The following is an 18,737-nucleotide window of genomic DNA, read 5'->3' as shown; positions in this document are numbered from 1 at the left end:
ACCGAAACGGAAGACGCACAGAGCACGGTGTGTCTGTGTTTCGGTCCGCCGTCTTGGCGGCGCTAAAAAAAATCTTGGAATCAAGGCAACGCGACACATAGCCTGTGCCGGTAACTTACCGGCACAGGCTTTACCGTCGCCAGCGAGCTTCCTGAGCAGACGAAGTGTACCGTCGCGTATTGAATACAGCAAATGCAGTGCGCTCGGCGCTTTATGCTTTGTACAGCCTATGAAAGTAATCTTACTTGATGCTGTTTATTACGTCTTCGGGTCTCCCCATGGTGAGGCTGCAGTGTTATGCTGCATCTGGCAGTGTGCCAGAACACTTTTCTCTTAGCAGAGCCTGCCTGCTTCAGAGAGCGCGTCTCCCAGGTGGCAGATTGGGAGGCTCCTACCAAGGAGGCGGGCTAGTATTAGCAGATTTCAACCAGCACAACATATGCTTCATTTAAAAAAGTCAGCCTGCACATTCCTGTTTGGTAAAAGATGGCAGTATCATTAAGAATAAATGTGTTGTTGTAATTGTAATACAGTTGCATTCAAATTGCATGTCCTGCCACGCTGGTAATCTTTGGACTGAAAACTGGACTGGTTAGTTCATCTAGGTTGGCCCAAGCATGTTGCAACTCAAGCCCATGCCTCTGCTTGGTAGGAGCGGTGCTTGCACCCGCGGACCAACAGGTGACGGGACAATGAAAGCTAGTGCCCTGTGTTCTGCCACATAAATCGGTGTTTTATATCATGCTTATGTGTGCGCATGCCGTCAACTTAGCCTGTTTCGGAGCTGAAAATGTTGCTCCGGACTGCCTGTATGTTTTCTTGCACCCCTCATCCAGTGCCCGTTAAGCTCCAGAGGAATTCCACCCTGGGCCACGGCCCACAATGGCCCACCTGGTGCTGCAGCCCCGTCCACTCACGCTTCGGTAGCATGCTGCCATGGGTTCATTTTGGATAGCCGAGGGGGGGATTCGGTGCTGCTACAATTGATCCTGGCTGAACTAGCAGTGCTAGAAGAGGCCAACTGTGGGGACAGATACTCCTGTACAACAGAAAATGGCCTGCTTTTGCTTGCACTGTCTAATCTTAAAAAAAAAAGAAGCAACACCTGGGCCATGACGCACAGCATAGTGGAGGGCTACGGACTAATTTAGACAACCTGGGGCTATTTAATGTGCACCGTAATCTTGACACAGCGGCACCATCGTATTTTGCCTATTTATTTCCCGCAATTACAGCCTGGCTGTCCTTGGTTACTGCATGCTGCAACCCTCCTTAGCTTGTCATGCTGCCAAAGCATGCTACAAAAGAACTCGTGGCCTGCTCAGATTGACGTTTGGGTTTCACAACCGTTGACGGATGTGAAGGCTCACTTACAGCCTCTGTACATTTTCTTTCGCTTGCTAGGAGACCACATTCACAGGCACTACAAAAATTTCAGTGCCTTGGAATTTCGCCACTTTTGCCTGCAGTTGGATGTGCACTACCCCCACCTCCTCCCCAAACATGTGCTAGGCTTTTTTTAAGAGTTCAGAACAAACTCGTTTATTACCTGTCAGTATGGTCACTCATGCTGTATGTGTTTCGTTTTTCTGTATGCATGCAAGTATGTGTTTCGTTTTTCTGTATTCAGCAAGTTCCTGTTGTCATGAAGATGCTCCATCCCCATTGCCTGCTGCACCTGTTACTGGACAAGTCACTGGTGCTCCAAGAACTTTCATTTTGAGCTGTGAATGCGACACTGAGGGAGCTGAAGACATGTTGAGAAATGTGTCGCCTGGGCTGCAGTTGGTGTTTCCCTTATTGCTTGAGATGTGCTCTAATAGGAGTGTTGCCACACTACCTTGGCAATGGGGCCTACACTGTATTCATACTAATCCAAATAAACATGATTTACCTGGAAAGTTTGCTTCAGAGACATCTCTTTGCTACAGACAGCAATATAGGCCAGGGTGGGAAATGGGAACTATTGAGTGCATGGTGGAGGCTGCAACGAGCACACCTCATTTGAAAGACTAGCAACAGTACCACCTGATTATGAACTTCTGCAACTTAACTTTCCACATGGTGGTTCGTTGTGCACCTGCAGCATTCCAAGAAAAATGGCATTCATGATGGAAATGCGAGGTTTTCAAGGTCTTTCACAGCTGTGTCAATTTTCGAGCACCACAATGGGAACCTTGATAGAGCCAACACTTCAACAAGAGGAATCCCCTTCAGATAACTCCACTTGTCAAAGCAATGGCTCAACAATTGTTCCTAATGGTGTGTTGATAAGCACTTTGTGTGTTACAAAATTTTTTTATTCGCTAATGATCAACCGAACAATCGGGTCGTCCTAACGTGGTAGCCTTATGGTTAATTTTATTTATTCAGAAACTTTGACGCTTATCAAGGGTGTGTGCAAGGCAGTGGTTTGTAAGTGTTTAGAGAACCATCATGAAACCCAGTAAAAGGCAACAAACCTCAAGACATCAGAGATCAAGGCGCTTGCTTTCAAGCAAAAGGAGCTTACATAGTAGCCCCCTAACTTTGCGGTATCCTAAATGGTAGAATGCAGCGCACATGAACAGGTAACAGAATAATGTTTCTTAGCAAAATGGCCATTTTGAGTCACGATGAGGAATATTTGTGCATAATCAGCCTCCTACTGTCCACTGCACCACAAAGGCCCCTCCCACAGACTTCAAAAGCATGCTCTGTCATCTGAATCCATTCCTTTCTCTGCAGTGGCAAGAGTACAGTACAGACAATATTCATGCAGCAAGCACACACAAGTAAAATTGGCCAACGAAGTATTTGTGCCAAAGCAGCAGCAAAGCCTAGAACAGGGGTTCTCAAGCATGTTGGTCCCAGAGAACCCTGCTAAGTTCCGTTAAGTGCCAAGGAACCCCCCCCCCCCTCCCCCCCTCCTGCCATTTTTCATTCCGTTCATGCTACATTAACGTGCAATAAATTCAAAAGCAAGCAAGGGTATCGTTTTTTTTTTCACTGTCGACTTTACGCGAGCATGTACGCTAGCGGCACCTATCTCCAAACAGGAGAAATGCGCATGGGGGTAATATAAGGCTGAGGTTCAAGTGCAATAGTTTAACCACGTGGCCCGTTTTCGGAGTCTGGCTGGCTACAAGCTGCTGGCGAGATTTATTGCGCAGCTCGCGCGTTTCTGTTATGCGCCGAGATGTGCTTACTGACACTCGGGCGTGAGTAATGGAGGTTCCTTACATCGATCGCACCTCAAGTTCACCATATAAGACTTTGCGGGTGCGGAACCAGGGAAAATTTATCAGCGGCTCGCGGAACCCTGAGGAGGGGCCGGCGGAACCCCTAGGTTCCGCGGAACCCACTTTGAGAAACCATGGCCTAGAATTATGACGGGGGTCAAAAACACAGCAGCAACTACATTTAAAGGGGCCCTGAAAAGCTTTGTGAAGGTGGCAATCAAATGCATTCAGGTGGTAGAACACAGAACGGGGGATTTTAGAGCCAAGTGTGAGCCCCATACGTTGTACGGATAATTTGTAAACAATTTTTGAAGATCGCCTTTTTCAGCCGATGAGCGCGACGCCGCAGCGAGCCGACCGCGGCTGACGCAACGGCTAAGGTGCCCCCTGATTCGCCCAATCGCCGGCGAGGTCGGCCGCCGGCGACGTCACTGTTATTGGCTTCCGGCTGCTCTCCCTCCTTCCTGCGCCATCCCGAGGCAAAGGCGGGTCCGCAGCGATTGACGCGTGCCTAGGCGCAGGAATGTAGCTAGCGCAGAACGGAAGTCGAGCGTCGAGATGTCACATGGCTATTCCCAGCTGCTTTGAAGGAAGCAGAGAGGGAGGAGGAGTCGATTGATTGATTGTAGGGTTTAACGCGCCGACGCAACGCAGGCGATGAGGCGCGCCGTGGTGGAGGACTCCGGATTAATTTTGACCACCTGGGGATCTTTAACGTGCGCCGAAATCTCGTACACACGGCCGTTTTTGCTTTTCGCCTCCATCAGAAAAGAGGCCGCCGCAGCCGGGAATCGAACCCGCGACCTCATGCTCAGCAGCGCAACGCCTTAGCCACTGAGCCACCGCGGCGGGTAGGGAGGAGGAGTCGATCGGCAAGTGGGGAGGTGCATTTAATTGCTTCTGGCGCAGCTAATACTGAATGTAGATCAATAATTACAATGGCATTGCATCACTATATTGGTGCTACGCGACAATACAGGCCTTTTGTAACTTTTACAGAAGGCTTTTGTGGGTCCCTTTAATTGCAGAATGCGTGAGCTTTCCGAGATGCACTGTAAAGCTTACAAACTGCCCTAAAGCTCTGATGCAGAACAGCAGCAAGTTGAGAGCTATTTTAAAGCTAATAATGAGGAGGTCGTGCAATGAAGTGTGCATGTCTCGTAGAAACATCTGCACTGCTATTCTTGAATCCTGATTTTAGAGGACTCCTTGCAAAATTGCTAGCCATAATTACTTTGGTTCAGGTTAGCTGATGATTAACAGTACATATAACAGAAATATAGCATGCAAGCAGAAATGATGCGTTAAGCAGACACAGCCATGCAGCATTGAGTAAATGGAAGCAAGTGTGGCATCTGTGCAAATCAGTGGTGGCCGAAAGAAACAATGTGGCATGGCTATTAGCAGCAAATTTCCCTAGGGCAGAGGACACGCTGAGGCTTGATTGATTGTAGGGTTTAACGCGCCGACACAACGCAGGCAATGAGGCGCGCCGTAGTGGAGGGCTCCGGATTAATTTTGACCACCTGGGGATCTTTATCGTGCGCCAAGATCTTGCACACACGGGCGTTCTTGCTTTTCGCCTCCATCAGAAAAGTGGCCGCCGCGGCCGGGAATGGAACCCGCGACTTGGTGCTCAGCAGCGCAACGCCTTAGCCACTGAGCCACCGCGGCGGGCGGCACTGAGGCCTCATCAACTGGGTGGAACAAACCATTTCTGATTCGTGTTTGGGAGAAGGTGTACATGCAAGTCGAGAATTTCGAAATTAAGAGCATATAAAAAGAAAGTGCAACTCTCGGCCTAGGGCGAGCACAAATCATGGCTGCCTGTACTGCAATGAATGTGCAAGTAGTTTTCTCCACCACCTATTCACCAAGTAGGGTTTTATGCTGACCATACCACTAGAGAGAGCAGGTTACGGGGTGACAAGGGTTGGCTGCAGCGAATCCCGCATGGCAGGCAAATATGTGGCCCTGAAAAGGGCCGTTTTAGCAAGCCGATGGTCTTCAGTGGTGCCTCGTTGCACCTCAGGACGGCGAGCAGTACTGCAGGCAGTCGTTCCTCTCGTGGCCCTTGGCTCCACAGCGGACACAGCGGGAGAAGGTGTACTTGGCACCAGGTGCAGCTCGGTCTGGCGAGAGAATGCCCCGCCCGTACCACCTGGCCAGCGCCTTCAGAAGGATCGCGGACATCTCGTCGATGCCACGATCCCTCGACACGTGGTATCGGTATCCATCCGCGGCAAACAGGGACCGCTTCGGCTGTTTCGTCGCGTTCAGGAAACGGTGCTGCGCACAAATTCAACAACAAAGCAAGCAGACTGTCAGGGCAAATGCAAGCACACTTCACAGTACAGATATTTAATGTTAGGTAACAACAAGACTCGCGAAGAAATGCGAAGCAGGCACCGGTTCACTACTAAGTTCTTTTTAAACCATGTATGCAAACATTTAGTGTGCCTCTGCCATAAATAAGTTCTTTTTATGCCCCTGCTACACTATGTTTTGAAATGACATTCGGCTCAAATGAGATTCGAGCCAAATAAGCACCAAAAGATACATTTGGGATTTCAAATGCCATTTTTAGCACTCTCGCACGCAGCGTCTTCGATTGGCAATAAAAAATATACTACTGCCGTACGTAAAACAAACAAAATATTTGTTTGTGGAACTTTGTTCACTGCTGATTTACTTAAAATATGAAACAGACATATTTAATTTTAATACTTTCAAAACCAGTGGGTCAGTCCCCCCCCCCCCCCCAAAAAAAAAAAAAGACACGCAAGACAGCAGCCACATTAGAGTAAAAACTGGTGCCTCTTCTAATTTGACATCATTTTACTGCCTTAGACTGCTCCTACATTTCATCGTTGTATTATTGTACGAAAACGGAACGGGGCGACAACAGTGCCACTACAGCACGGCGAGCAATTGTGAAATCTTTCAAATGCCATCGAAATTGTAGTGTAGCACGGGATGCTGAATGACATTTGAAGCACCCGATTTGAGTCAAATGACATTCGGACCCTAATGTAACCATGTAGCAAACATTTAGTGGCACTCTGCCATTACTAATTTTGTAAGGCGGACTTCTCCAAAGTTTCATACAAAGTGGGACTTTTAGCTCCTATTTCCGACTCTATAAGCGTACTTCAGTGCAAACGCTAGGGGGTACGGCAAGTTTGATAACATGCATTTCGAGAACACAGCGACGTCGCAGGCGAAGCACGTGGTCGGTCAACATGTTTTCACAACAGAATGGTACCTTCTATACACATACTTCCACGCAAAACTGGCTAAAGTTGTGTACAATTTCTAATTTTTTAAAACAGCGTTAGAAATATAGTTATACGTAGCCACTAGAGAACAAAACAATACACGTAGGCCTATACGAGCTCGTCCATTGTTACCTCAGCGTTCAGTATGTAGACGTCCCGCATACGCTTCAGGGTGGCCGTTAGCTTCCTGTTCAGCAAGCGACGAGTGGAACTCGCGCTTGCCGACTGGAAGCAATGAGGCAGCACCGTGAAGACGTACACGGCAGGGGCCACCGCGCGCTGCAGCTGGGTCACCAGGGCCTACAACACAAATAGGGTGACATTTAATGTCCATCCCGCCTTCACAGACAAACAAAATAGTGCGAGGGTTTCCTCTGTACACACCTTGATGCTGTCACATATCCGCTGCGGATCTGCGCCGGTCCGATCTAAATCGTTCCCCCCAACATAGAGAACGGCGAAATCTGCCGGCCGGCAACGCAAGCGCGACACTGCTTCGGACAGCCGGGGAGTGTTGTGGCCACCGAAGCTAAATGTGCAGGTATCCACAAACGGCAACAAGCGCAGCCGCAACCTGCACATGAATTTCAGTTGGCTGTCGCCAACTAGAACTCCGCGTAACGACATCACTCGAGCCTGGCTGCCTGGCGTTGCACTAACGATGAACCACGGTACAGAGAACCGTCCTGACCGTCCTCTGAACTCACGCTGCCAAATGCCAAATGACTGCCCTGGCGAGAGAAAAAAAAAAATCAAACGTCACATCCGGTTAATGTGTGTGTGACGTCATTTTAACGGACCAATCAGGGTGCGGCGCCTGCTGGCCCGATATGCTTGTGAGCGCGAGTCGGAGGAGACGGTTGCGGCCGAGCAGCGCGTCAAGGTTGCTGAGAGAGATAACGACGGCGCATTAGCTCAGACTGTCGGCAGAGGCGGCAGAGGGCAGTGCGTGTCCACTGAGTGTAAGGTCCCTAAAATTAACTGAGTGTGATAATGTGTCGACGTTTGTTTTGGAAATCTCGGCGGAGTGTTCGGACGGTTCAAATTCGCGGGAGGCCTTGAGAGCGGCTACCGGTCTGAGCGTGAACACTTCGCGAGATGGCGACGTTTCGCAGGAATGCGTAAACGATGAGGTTTCCGAGACGCCGCACGAGTCCGCTGAAACAGAGGTTGTTCCTTCGGACGGTAGTGCGGAAACGAGCGATGTGGTGGCAAAGCCTGCAGCCGAGGCAGCGAACGGTTTGCACGGTTCAGTTGGGAGTCATCACGATCTCGCCACTGAGCAAGCCGATTCCGTCCTGCCACCCGCTCAGGTAGCTGACCTCGAGCAACGGCCAGCCGAGCTCGTAGAGATTCAGGTGTCTGGGGCGGCTGAGCCGTCTTTTGAGACAGGGCAGCCTGGATGTAGTGTAGTTCTGGCAGTGAGGAAGGAGAACGGGAACACACTTCGGTCTTCGCGTGCCGAGGCTGTCGCTGAAAGCGCGAGGGACGACGAGGTAGTGACTGTTGGGAACTACAAGTTGTCTAAAGAGCTCGTCGTTCCCGTGTCACTCCCAGCTGATTCTCCCGATGATAGGCCAATATGGGCTAAGCTAGTTGAGATTTCGGTGGCGCCTGTGGCTGAGCCGAAGTCGGGAACCGATCAGCCTAGAGGAGAGAACGTAAACACGTTCCGATGTTCGCTTGCCGAAAGCGTTGGTGAAAGGGCGAGCAAGAAGGATAGAGGGAAAATTTCCGCACGTACTTGTGGCGCGTGTTTCAGTGCGGGCACGCCCAGAGGCAAGGCCATGAGCTCGCATCGCGCCAAGGGAACGCAGCCTCCTAGAAGGAGTGCGCGCCTTACGTTCGAACGCTGGAAAATCGCGCTCGCTCCTCCGCGCGCTCGGCCTTTGTCGAAAACAACGGCCGGTGTCCTTTCACGCGGTCGCAGCAGCGTTGAGAGAACGACTGCACCTAAAGTGCGGTACAAAAAGGGAAAAACTCGGAGCAATGACGAGAGCTCGAATCGCAGCTCTCAGCGCGAGAAGTGGCTTGTAGACGCCTGACTTTCTCAAGTTCATTATTTTTCCTGACGCAGGTTTCGCCCTTTACGATTACGTTTCTTTTTGTGTGGGACATTTCCAATCAAGCGAAATGTCACCTTTCAGGTTTGTCACTTGTCTAAAGTACTGCTGGGCAAAAATATAACTAGAGTAGTTAGTTATTCGCGTACTTTTTCGCAACTAAAAGCCTGGTAGATCTTCAGTGTTGATTTGTCTTCGCACTTGCCGGCGATGCGGTTGTGTCTTCCTGTGTTGTTCTGTTGCTTGCCTGACCAAGCCAGAGACGTTCTTGGGGAGCCACTACTCGTCCAGTGACCCGCCCGGTGAAGCTCCAGCACGGTGTCGTACAGACAAGGCCTGAGTCGAGCGTCTGCCGAACACTTCACTTCGACAGCATCCCTCCGGACAAAGGTTGCAGACCCTTATCCATCGGGATCTCGGACCCCCGGCGGAGAAGCTGTTACGAATCGGCCAGCGCCGCCGTACTTCCCCGCATCACTCCTCGGCTGTGCGGCGAAGCCACTCGTGCGCCTTCGAAAACAGGCGCAATCATGTCGGCAACACGTTGCGACAAAGCCGCGTCAGACGCTTTGCTCTCGGCAAAACTTCGGCGGCTGCCTGCACGGCTCGTCTCCACGCTCTTCAAGGATACAGAGACCCCGTCGATCGCAACGGAGTCCTCCTCTCTCCCCTCTCTCGGACTCAACGTGCGCGGAGGCTACCGACGACTAACGAACACTGGAAAGAGCGTTGCGTGTGTCTGTGACGTTTGTGCGTGTTCCCACTTGTTGGCGTTTTGACCGTTATCGCTTTTGGGTATAAATAGAGCTGCCCAAGCGTTGTAATTCATTCCTGTTAGAGCAGCGAATCGATGTTGTCGCTCTGCTCGAGTCCTGTATTGTAACCTCGCCCGTCGGGGCATTGTTCTTTGGCTTCAGCTCACCTCTCGCTATGAAGTAAACAGTTACGTTAGCCTACGGCTTCTGGACTTCTTCACGGCTGCAACAGCGGCTGGCCGCTCGCATCATACACGCTACCACTCGTATGTCGGAGGCCACGGAGCTCGGATCGGGTGCCCCCGCCCGGTCGCAACAGTGGCTAAGGCGTTGCGCTGTTGAGCACGAGGTCGCGGGTTCGATTCCCGGCCGCGGTGGCCGCTTTTCTGATGGAGGCGAAAAGCAAAAACGCCCGTGTGTACGAGATTTCGGCGTACGTTAAAGATCCCCAGGTGGTCAAAATTAATACGGAGCCCTCCACTACGGCGCGCCTCATCGCCTGCGTTGCGTCGGCGCGTTAAACCCTACAATCAATCAATCAATCAATCAACTTCTGACACCCTCACCTCTGTGTTAGAAACTGTGCGCCGAATTGAAGCAGGGCAGCAGGCGATACTGACCGAACTCAAAGGTTTAAAGGAAAAGCAAGCGGCAACCGATAATGAAGTTAAACGCCTCACTGAAAGGATTGATGCGCTCGAAGCTAGCGTTGCCTCTCAAAACATTTCAGCAGAAGGCACTCCTCTGAATGCTTTACAAACAATAACAAATCAGTTGCAGATAGTTACTACAAGGTGTGATGACGCTGAAAATAGACTAAGACGTTCCAACCTACTGTTCTATGGGATTGATGATGACGAGAACGAAGATTGGGCTGCATCAGAAGAAAAAATTGTCAAATTTTGCACAGACAAACTTAACGTGCCTAGCACCAGCAGTCAATTCGAACGAGTGCATAGACTTGGCCGTTATTCCCCCGACAAACAGAGGCCAATAATTGCTATGTTCACCCTCTACAAAGATAAGCAGAAAGTTCTTTCATCCGCCTTTAAACTTAAAGGGTCAACCGTGTCTATTGGCGAGGATTTTTCACCATCTACAAGAGTAGCAAGGCGCAAACTGGTCGAGTTTGCGAAAACACAAAAAAAGAAATTTAACGTGTCAGTAGACAAACTGCGCATGGATAAATAAACGTACGTGTACAATCCTGACACTGATACTGTCGAGTTATCAACAAGATAGCTAAAAAAGAGAACAGGTGTGCACGTCCCCAAGCCGCCTCGGACACGTTCTACTAACCCTTCTTTGAAATTATCATTCACTAACATCCGCAGCCTGCTGCCTAAACTAGATTATATCACTTCTTTTCTGGAGTACAGCGACACCGATATTTTGGCGTTAACTGAGACGTGGTTACATGACCAAATAAGCAATAGTGAGATCCTTCCAGATAGATATAATATATACCGACGGGACCGGCACCAACAAAGGGGTGGTGGCGTTCGTCTTGCCGTCAAAAAAACACTTTCATCCTTCATCATCGAAACTCAGTCGCCTATCGAAATAATCTGGGCCTCTTGCATGACCTCAACTAGCAACATTCTAATTGGAGTTTGCTACCGTTCCCCCGATGCTTAATTCCCCTTCATTTATTGACGACTTGTAGAACAGTATTAACCTCGCTTTGAAGAAATACCGGGGACATGAAGTTTACCTACTTGGAGACTTTAATTACCCGCAAATTGATTGGCCCCTGTTGTCGTCTACCTGCAGCAACTCAACCGATTTCTTAAATTTAACTCTGGACTTCAATTTTTTTTTCAAATTGTAGACCAACCAACCAGAGGCTCCAATGTTCCAGATTTAGTTTTAACTACTGCACCTGAAACCATAGGCCCGGTGTCTTTCCTTAGTGGATTCAGTGACCACAAACTAATCCAATTCACCGTCCAATTTCCTACTCCAGTAACAGGATTCACTAATAAAAACATTCGCGATTACAGCAGAGGCAATTACGATGACATGAATGCTGATTTGGATATCTTTCTTAATAAAGTATTTTTGCCCACATTTAATGCCCGCACTGTGGAATCGAACTGGCTCCTTTTTAAGAATATATTGCAAACGTTAGTTGATGAATACGTACCTTTAATTACTATTAGTAACCATAAAACTAACCCATGGTTTCATAAAAATCTTCGAACATTGAAAAGTAAAAAGAAACGATTGTACAAAAACGCAAAAAAAGCACCTTGCACATCCTCATGGAAAAAATACAGCGACTTCCTGAAAGTATATAAGCTTGAATTGGACAGGGCAAAAAACAAGTACTTTACACAGGATCTCCCGTCAATTTTGAAACACAACCCTAGAACATTTTGGCGAACAATTTCTCCTCGTGCTGATGACAATAAAATCTACTTGTTTGACGACAACAACATTCCCCTCTCTGATGAACAGTTTGCATCCGCATTCATTTCGTTTTTCACATCTATTTTCACCAAGGAAGATCATTCCAATGTGCCCGTGGTAATTACCCTGATATGGAAGAAATAGAAATCCCCCCTGAAGGCATCGTTTCTCTCATTACTAATCTAAAAGTATCCACTTCTAGTGGCATTGATAATATCAGAGTCCTTCAATGCTTTTCTGGTCACGAAACTCCGCCGTAACGCTATGGGAGCAGTTTGCTATGTCGCCGAAGCCGCCGCGGGGCGGCGCTGAGTGCATAGTGGGGGACAGACGAAACCTGCGGGCTGCGTCGGCGAGGCTGCACTCCCACGGAATCCGGTAGCATCGGCGCGTTGTTTTCTGAGTTTTAAGTTACCAGTTGATGTGACGCCTTTGGTGAAATTGCGCGAAGACACTGGGCGGAAATGCCCAAGACTTGTTGCGTACCGGGCATGGGCGTCCGCAAGGGAAGGCAAGGTGGGGCAACTGCCCCCCCCCCCCCCCCCCTGGAGATTTGGGTATTTTCATGCACTACAAAAAAGCTGCACAGCTTGGTTGGCCCATAATTAAAATAACTTTGCCCTGAAGGACGGCAGAGAGGAGAAAACGACACCGACGTTCCCTCCTTTGTCTCGTCCTTTAGCGCAAAGTTTTTTCAATTATGTACGCGAACCAACTAGCCCAACAATCCACGCTACTCAAATGATTAGCACACTCAGGTCCTGCGTATCACTATGGAACACCCTTCAGGACTGCGGTCAACATTGAACTTTAGGACTGCCTGTGCTGGCTATTGAAGATAGCGAACAATTCTGAAAGGTTTGACTTTTTTTTTATTTTTTCTAAACTTTAGATTTATGCAGTCTTACCACAAGAACTTCAGTTTACGGACAAATTTGCAGCTATATCTAGCAAAAAATCTTCACCGCTACACTTAGTATGGAGAGTGTAACATCCTCCCGTGGCATCCCATCACTTAGTACACCCTTTCCTTCGAAATAGCGAAATGTTGGCACCACCCAAGCCCCGAAACAAAACCTATAAATCAGCCCCTCAAAACGCTTGTATACCTGTACTGAATTGAAAGTCAGGGAGGCCAGTAGTATCTTTATTCTGTGAGCCATTTCAACAGACTTCATCACACATGTCATCTCGCAATTTGCCCAGAAAAACCCGATGCGTCTGGAGCTGCTATTCAAGGAAGATTGGCGGAGTGCAGTTGTGTGTATGTGAACGTATTATGCTGTGTGCAATTGGCGTGAGTCGAAAACCCTCCCGCAGCGAGACTGACCACTTTCCTTTACAAAGTGACCGTAACTTTTCACATTTTCTTTATTAACTTTATTTCTTTGTTTGGTAATAAAATCCAATGTATATTCTCCAAGTCTGGTTCTAATTCGCTGTTTGTAATTTTTGTAACCACAAATAACGCCTTTTTGATGCTATCCAACCCAACGTTTATAGATACTATAAACGTTGATCCAACCGTATCCCCCCCCCCGGCTACCGAGGTACGAGCGAAAAGTTCTCGTTGTTTTGCTTGCCAAGTGACGCCGATAAGCGCGAGCAGTGGAAACGTGCAATACCGCGACAGGAAGCCGGCGGCTTTTCTTTTGACTCGCCGCATGTCCGTGTCTGCGAAAAACATTTTGACACTGCGGACGTTGTTTGGAACGACACTTTTTTGGTGAAAGGAGACGTCGTCTCTTTACGACGTGAGAAACCCAAGCTGCGGCCCGACGCCGTTCCAAGGCGCTTCGACGGGCTGCCGGCGGCGGCCGGGCTGCCGGCGCATTTTGCTTCAAAAGTTTGCGTGGTTTTTAGTAGTTTTGTCACCTTCATGTGTCGGCCTTGTACATAGTTTTTCAGTGCCTTTATATACTTTGCATTCTTACTTCGTTTACATTAGGTTTGTTGTGCAATAGTGCCATGTTCGCGAACATTTGCCGCGATGCGAGCCTTGGATTTGTTTGTTTAGTTACTAGTGCATGAATGCACCCTGCTGTCTGATCTTGTGTTACGAGCTGAGCGCTAATTTACTTTTTCTGTCGTAAGCAACGCTCGGCAGTTTCCTCATTAGCAATGTTCTCGGTCTGTAAAAATGTTTCTCGAAAGAAAAGCATTTCCACACAAAAGAATGCATAGCAAACTTTGAGGCATTCAATTCGCTGACACTCGTCTGTGCAAGTCACTTTACTGACTTTCTTCGACGCTTATGCTTTCTAGCTTATTGCGGAACACAAGTTCGCTCCTTCCTTTCAGAACTTTAAGTTGCCCTTGAGTACGTGACATCGCTGCGCTGTCTGTTGTTTATGCTGTTATAGCTTATTGTGTGAAAATGTTTTCTGCTATAAACCGTATTGTTTTAGGAACACTCCATCATCATTGAGGACATGACGATATGTATTGAAATATTCCCTTCGTGGCATTATTGACTCGTTAGCTTGACAACATGTAGTGTATTTTTACCAATGTGAAGTAGTCAGCTGAATAAATCCGTGGTGGAGCAGCAGCATCATGCTCATAAACAGGTGTGCTTTTTTTTTAAACACTTTGAAACACTGCTTCATTTCAGTAGGTCAAGCATCCCCGGTCAAGTATCTTCATAGCTATGCCTTGCGAGTATAGTCGATCATAGTAAAACGCCCTGTTAAACTGAAGCATGCAACATCGAAGTGGTAGTTGGATTTGGCTCGGAGGGTGGGACATTTCTGGGAAAGCAACTCATTCGGAAATTGGAGCTTCCCGAATGTCCTTGAGTGGCTGCACAATATTGCGCGAGACGCACTTTTCCTTGTTCTGTGCCTATGTAACGTTACTCTGTTGAATGAACCAACTAGCCCAACAGCAAATTTTATTACCCTGTTGAAGTTCCATGAAAACGAACACAAGGTAGCTGCGAACTCAAACTTAAACTTGGTTAGAATCCTAGAGATGGGCATGTATTAATGCGACGAAAGCTTCATCGCTCGCACTTTAAAGCTTTCCTGAAGCTCTATGTAATGAGCGCACAGGAATGAGGTCAACTGTAACAAACTAAGCACACGAATTTTATAGCTTTAGCTTCGGTACCGTAGCCGCGCCGATCATCGGCGGCGTAGACGGTCGGATTGCATAGCGCGATCGCCGTCGCCGTGGGGGCTCACTGCGCGTATCATATTGCCGCGAACCATACATTGGGTTTGTTTATTTGTGTTTTGCTTTTACCGCCCGGCTGCGCCGGTCTGTGTTATCTCTGCGCCAAGGGAAGCGCGTGTTCCATTCTTTCTTTCTGTGCCGCATGTGTTATCTGTCGTGATAGGGAGAGCATTCCGATCTAACGTGAACAGCCCAGAATAATCTTCTTGTTAAAGACTTTGAAACACTGCTTCATTTCAGTAGGTCAAGCATCCCCGGTCAAGTATCTTCATAGCTATGCCTTGCGAGTATAGTCGATCATAGTGTAACGTAGTATTTTGGTTACATACTGCCGCTACTATAGCATGAAGATCGGAAGGAAAAAGTCGAGACGTCGAAGAGGTTTTAAGGTTAACTTGTTTACTTTACTGATGACATTGGTAACATTTAGCACATACGAACTTGAAACAATTACACTTATTACATAGATGAAAAAGGCAGTTGTGGCGTGGCGCGCTGTGTTTATATAACGTACGTGCTTTTCGGCTCACTTACGCGTGACTGCGGACTGCGGCTCTCTCCCTCTTCTCGTTCCCACGCCGACCCTCCGACCAGACGCCGTGCCTGCGGCCGCGGGGTGCTCGCCCCTCGTCTGCTCGGAGCGAGAAATAAACAGTTCTTGTCTGACTGTAGAAGCGTTGAGTCGTGTCTGCGGCCCTGGCCGATCTCTTTTTCCCCGACGGCTGCTCTGCGCCGTCACATTTGGCGCCCAACGTGGGGCCCAGAGATTTTAAGCAGTTATTCAACGTATGTGGGGTTTACGCTCTCTTCGACCACCCCTTCTGTCACCGCTTGCTACAGGTCGACGTCGCCCACGTTTTGTGAACATAATGGAGCCATCCATCGAAAGTTTCGCAACCATGGACGACACGGCCAAGATGGAAGCTTACAAAGCCTCCGTCGAAGAGGTAAGAAGTTTGAGGGAAGAAGTTGAAGAGATGCGGCGACAACTGACGGAGCTGAAAACAGCAGCCTCGCCATCCTCACAGACTTCTACAGTGTGTCAGCCGCCAGCAACTGACATTGAAGTGTAGCTGCAAGCTACGCAAGAACTGATCGCGGATATGCTTTCCCCAGTGTTGTGCCGCCTCGACCAGATTGAAGCAGGGATGCGTGGAGCTTCTCCACCTGTGACAGGCAACGAGGACTCCGACACGAGTGCTTCAGGTACTCCGGTGAAAACCAAAAAGAAGAAAGGCTCACCACAGCCAGGAACCTCGGTAAAATCCGAAACTACAGGAACTCCGGGTAAGGAGAAGGCGCCTCTCACTTCCGTTGCGGCTGCCTCACTTCCAATACTTGGAAAGGACGTCACGGCTTGGCTCTACCAAACAGAGTTTTGGTTCAAAACCTTCAGAATTGCCAACGACGTAGCCATCCCCCTAATCGTTTCGAAATTGCCACCGAAGGATTTCATGTGGATGAGACACCACCTGAAGACAGCGGACGTCACAACCTGGGATCAGCTAAAATCAGTTTTCCGCAAGCGCTACAACCTGGATGATGAAGTGGAAACGAAGCAGAAGATGTACGGCGCGAGCCAGCGTTCTGGAGAGTCATGCACGGACTTCGCCCTCCGAAAATTGGAGCTCATCGAGCAGTGCAGCTACCCCGAGGCCGAAGCCGAGAAATGCAAGTTAATTCTGGCCACTCTTTCACAGAAAGCCAAGAAGCATTTCTTCGGCAAGACTTTCAAGTCTCTGGACCAGCTGTTCGATTCGCTACTGCGCTTCGACCAAGTGTCATCAACTACAGGTAAAGCGCCAGCACTCACCGTGACCGTCGGTACACTGAAGGCTGCACCACCCAAAAAGCAAAGCCCACCAGTTTCTCCCTCAAGGAAACAACCACCCACCAGATCCGGAAGCAGCACGCCCCCAACTTCGTCTCCTCGAATGTCGAGAAACGCTGCAGGGATGTCGCAACCAGCGTCACCTTCACACAGCGCTCAGCGTTCAACTCCCCAGCAGACACAGGTACGTCGTCTTTGCCTCAACTGCAAGAAATCTGGACATTTCGTCACGCGCTGTAGACAGCCGTTGACACAGCAGTTTTTGGAATGGCAAGAGCGTTTCACCAGTGCCAGCCAGGGAAACGACGATGTGATGCCTCTGACGCCCGTGAGAGGTCATCATTAGTCAAGCGTGTTGCATGTCACACGGAAGCGGGCGGAAAAAGCATCGATGTTTCCATTGAGAGAAGAACGATCTCAGCACTTTTGGACTCAGGAGCAATGAGAAGCCTAATGAATGTTCTCTTGGCACAGCAGCTTGAGCTAGAAATTAAGCCATCCTCCCTGCATTTAAAAGGAGCAAACGGCCAGCCACTGATCAATTTAGGAGAAGTGACTGCGTCGATTGTTGCTGACGGCCAAGCATTCCTCCAAACCTTCATCGTTGTCCCTCACCTCGAGAGCGAACGACTTCTCCTTGGGAATGACTTTCTGGTGACATCGAAAGCCATTATTGACTGGGGTACGAACACCTTTCAGGTGCCTAAGCCTCAGCGACTTTCGAAGATTAACATTATAAAGCAGACCCACATCCCAGCAACATCGCGGAAGCTTGTAAAGGTCAAGTTTGCTAGCTCACCCCAATTGGAAGAAGAGGCACAGATGGAGGTTGGTGGAACGCGCTTGCTATTTGAGCGACACTCCGTTCTTCTCGAGCCGGCGCTAATAAGCTCAACGGAACGAATATTCTACGTTCTCTTGACGAACTGTTCAACGAAACCTGTTATCCTGACTCCTGGCATGACAGTGGGATTGGCGGAAGTCGTCTCCGACATTACAGAGTTTGATATCAGCGCTGACGAAGCAGAGAATATATTCCACTGCACTACTTTGCCGTCTCCTGAGGATATGGAGGAACCAGCGTCCGCCCCTTGCAGTGAAGCTCAGCATCAGACCTTAAACTTGAATGGCATTTCATTCAATGTTGGTTCAACGCTGACACATAGCCAGTTCGAACAAGCAAAGGAGCTCCTCGCAGCAAACCTCGCATGCTTTTCCACAAGTAGTGCAGATGTTGGGAACTGTTCCGTTGAGGAACACACAATACCGACCGGAGACGCAAAACCAATCGCACAAGGCGCTCGCCGACTATCTCCTGTTCAACGCGACATCGTGAAAGCGATGATCAAGGACCTAATTGATGCCAAAATAATTGCACCATCCAGAAGTCGATGGGCATCACCGTTGGTACTGGTCACAAAAAGAGATGGCTCGATACGCATTTGTGTCGATTACCGGCGCCTCAATGCAGTCACGGAAGACACAGTCTATCCTATGCCAAGAATTGAAGACGCATTGCAAGCTCTCACTGGTTGCAAATTCTTCTCAGTTATGGACTTGGTTTCAGGCTTTTACCAGATTCCAATGAACCCTACCGACACTGAAAAAACTGCATTTGTGACTCAATGGGGACTCTACGAATTTCTTCGTATGCCTTTTGGATTGAAAGGAGCACCCTTCACGTGTCAGCGCGCAGTGGATTCAGTGATTGGAGACCTCAAGTACGACAACGCTCTAGTTTACATGGACGACTGTGTCATCTATAGCAAAACATTTGAAGAACACCTGAGCCACTTGCAAGAAGTCTTCGACCGATTTCGCAAGGCTGGACTTAAGTTCAAACCACAGAAGTGTTTTCTCTTTTGCACATCAATTGTTTACCTTGGACACGTTGTCACAGAAAAAGGAGTTTCTCCGGATCCGAGGAAACTGGCAGCTGTGAAGAATTTCCCTCCACCGAGGAATGTCCAAGAGCTTCAGTCATTTTTAGGACTCACGTC

The sequence above is a fragment of the Haemaphysalis longicornis genome, unplaced genomic scaffold (assembly GCF_048455015.1).
Source record: "Haemaphysalis longicornis isolate Haplotype H1 unplaced genomic scaffold, Haemaphysalis longicornis Haplotype H1 scaffold_1, whole genome shotgun sequence".
NCBI lineage: Eukaryota > Metazoa > Arthropoda > Arachnida > Ixodida > Ixodidae > Haemaphysalis > Haemaphysalis longicornis.
This window is presented reverse-complemented; position numbering follows the sequence as displayed.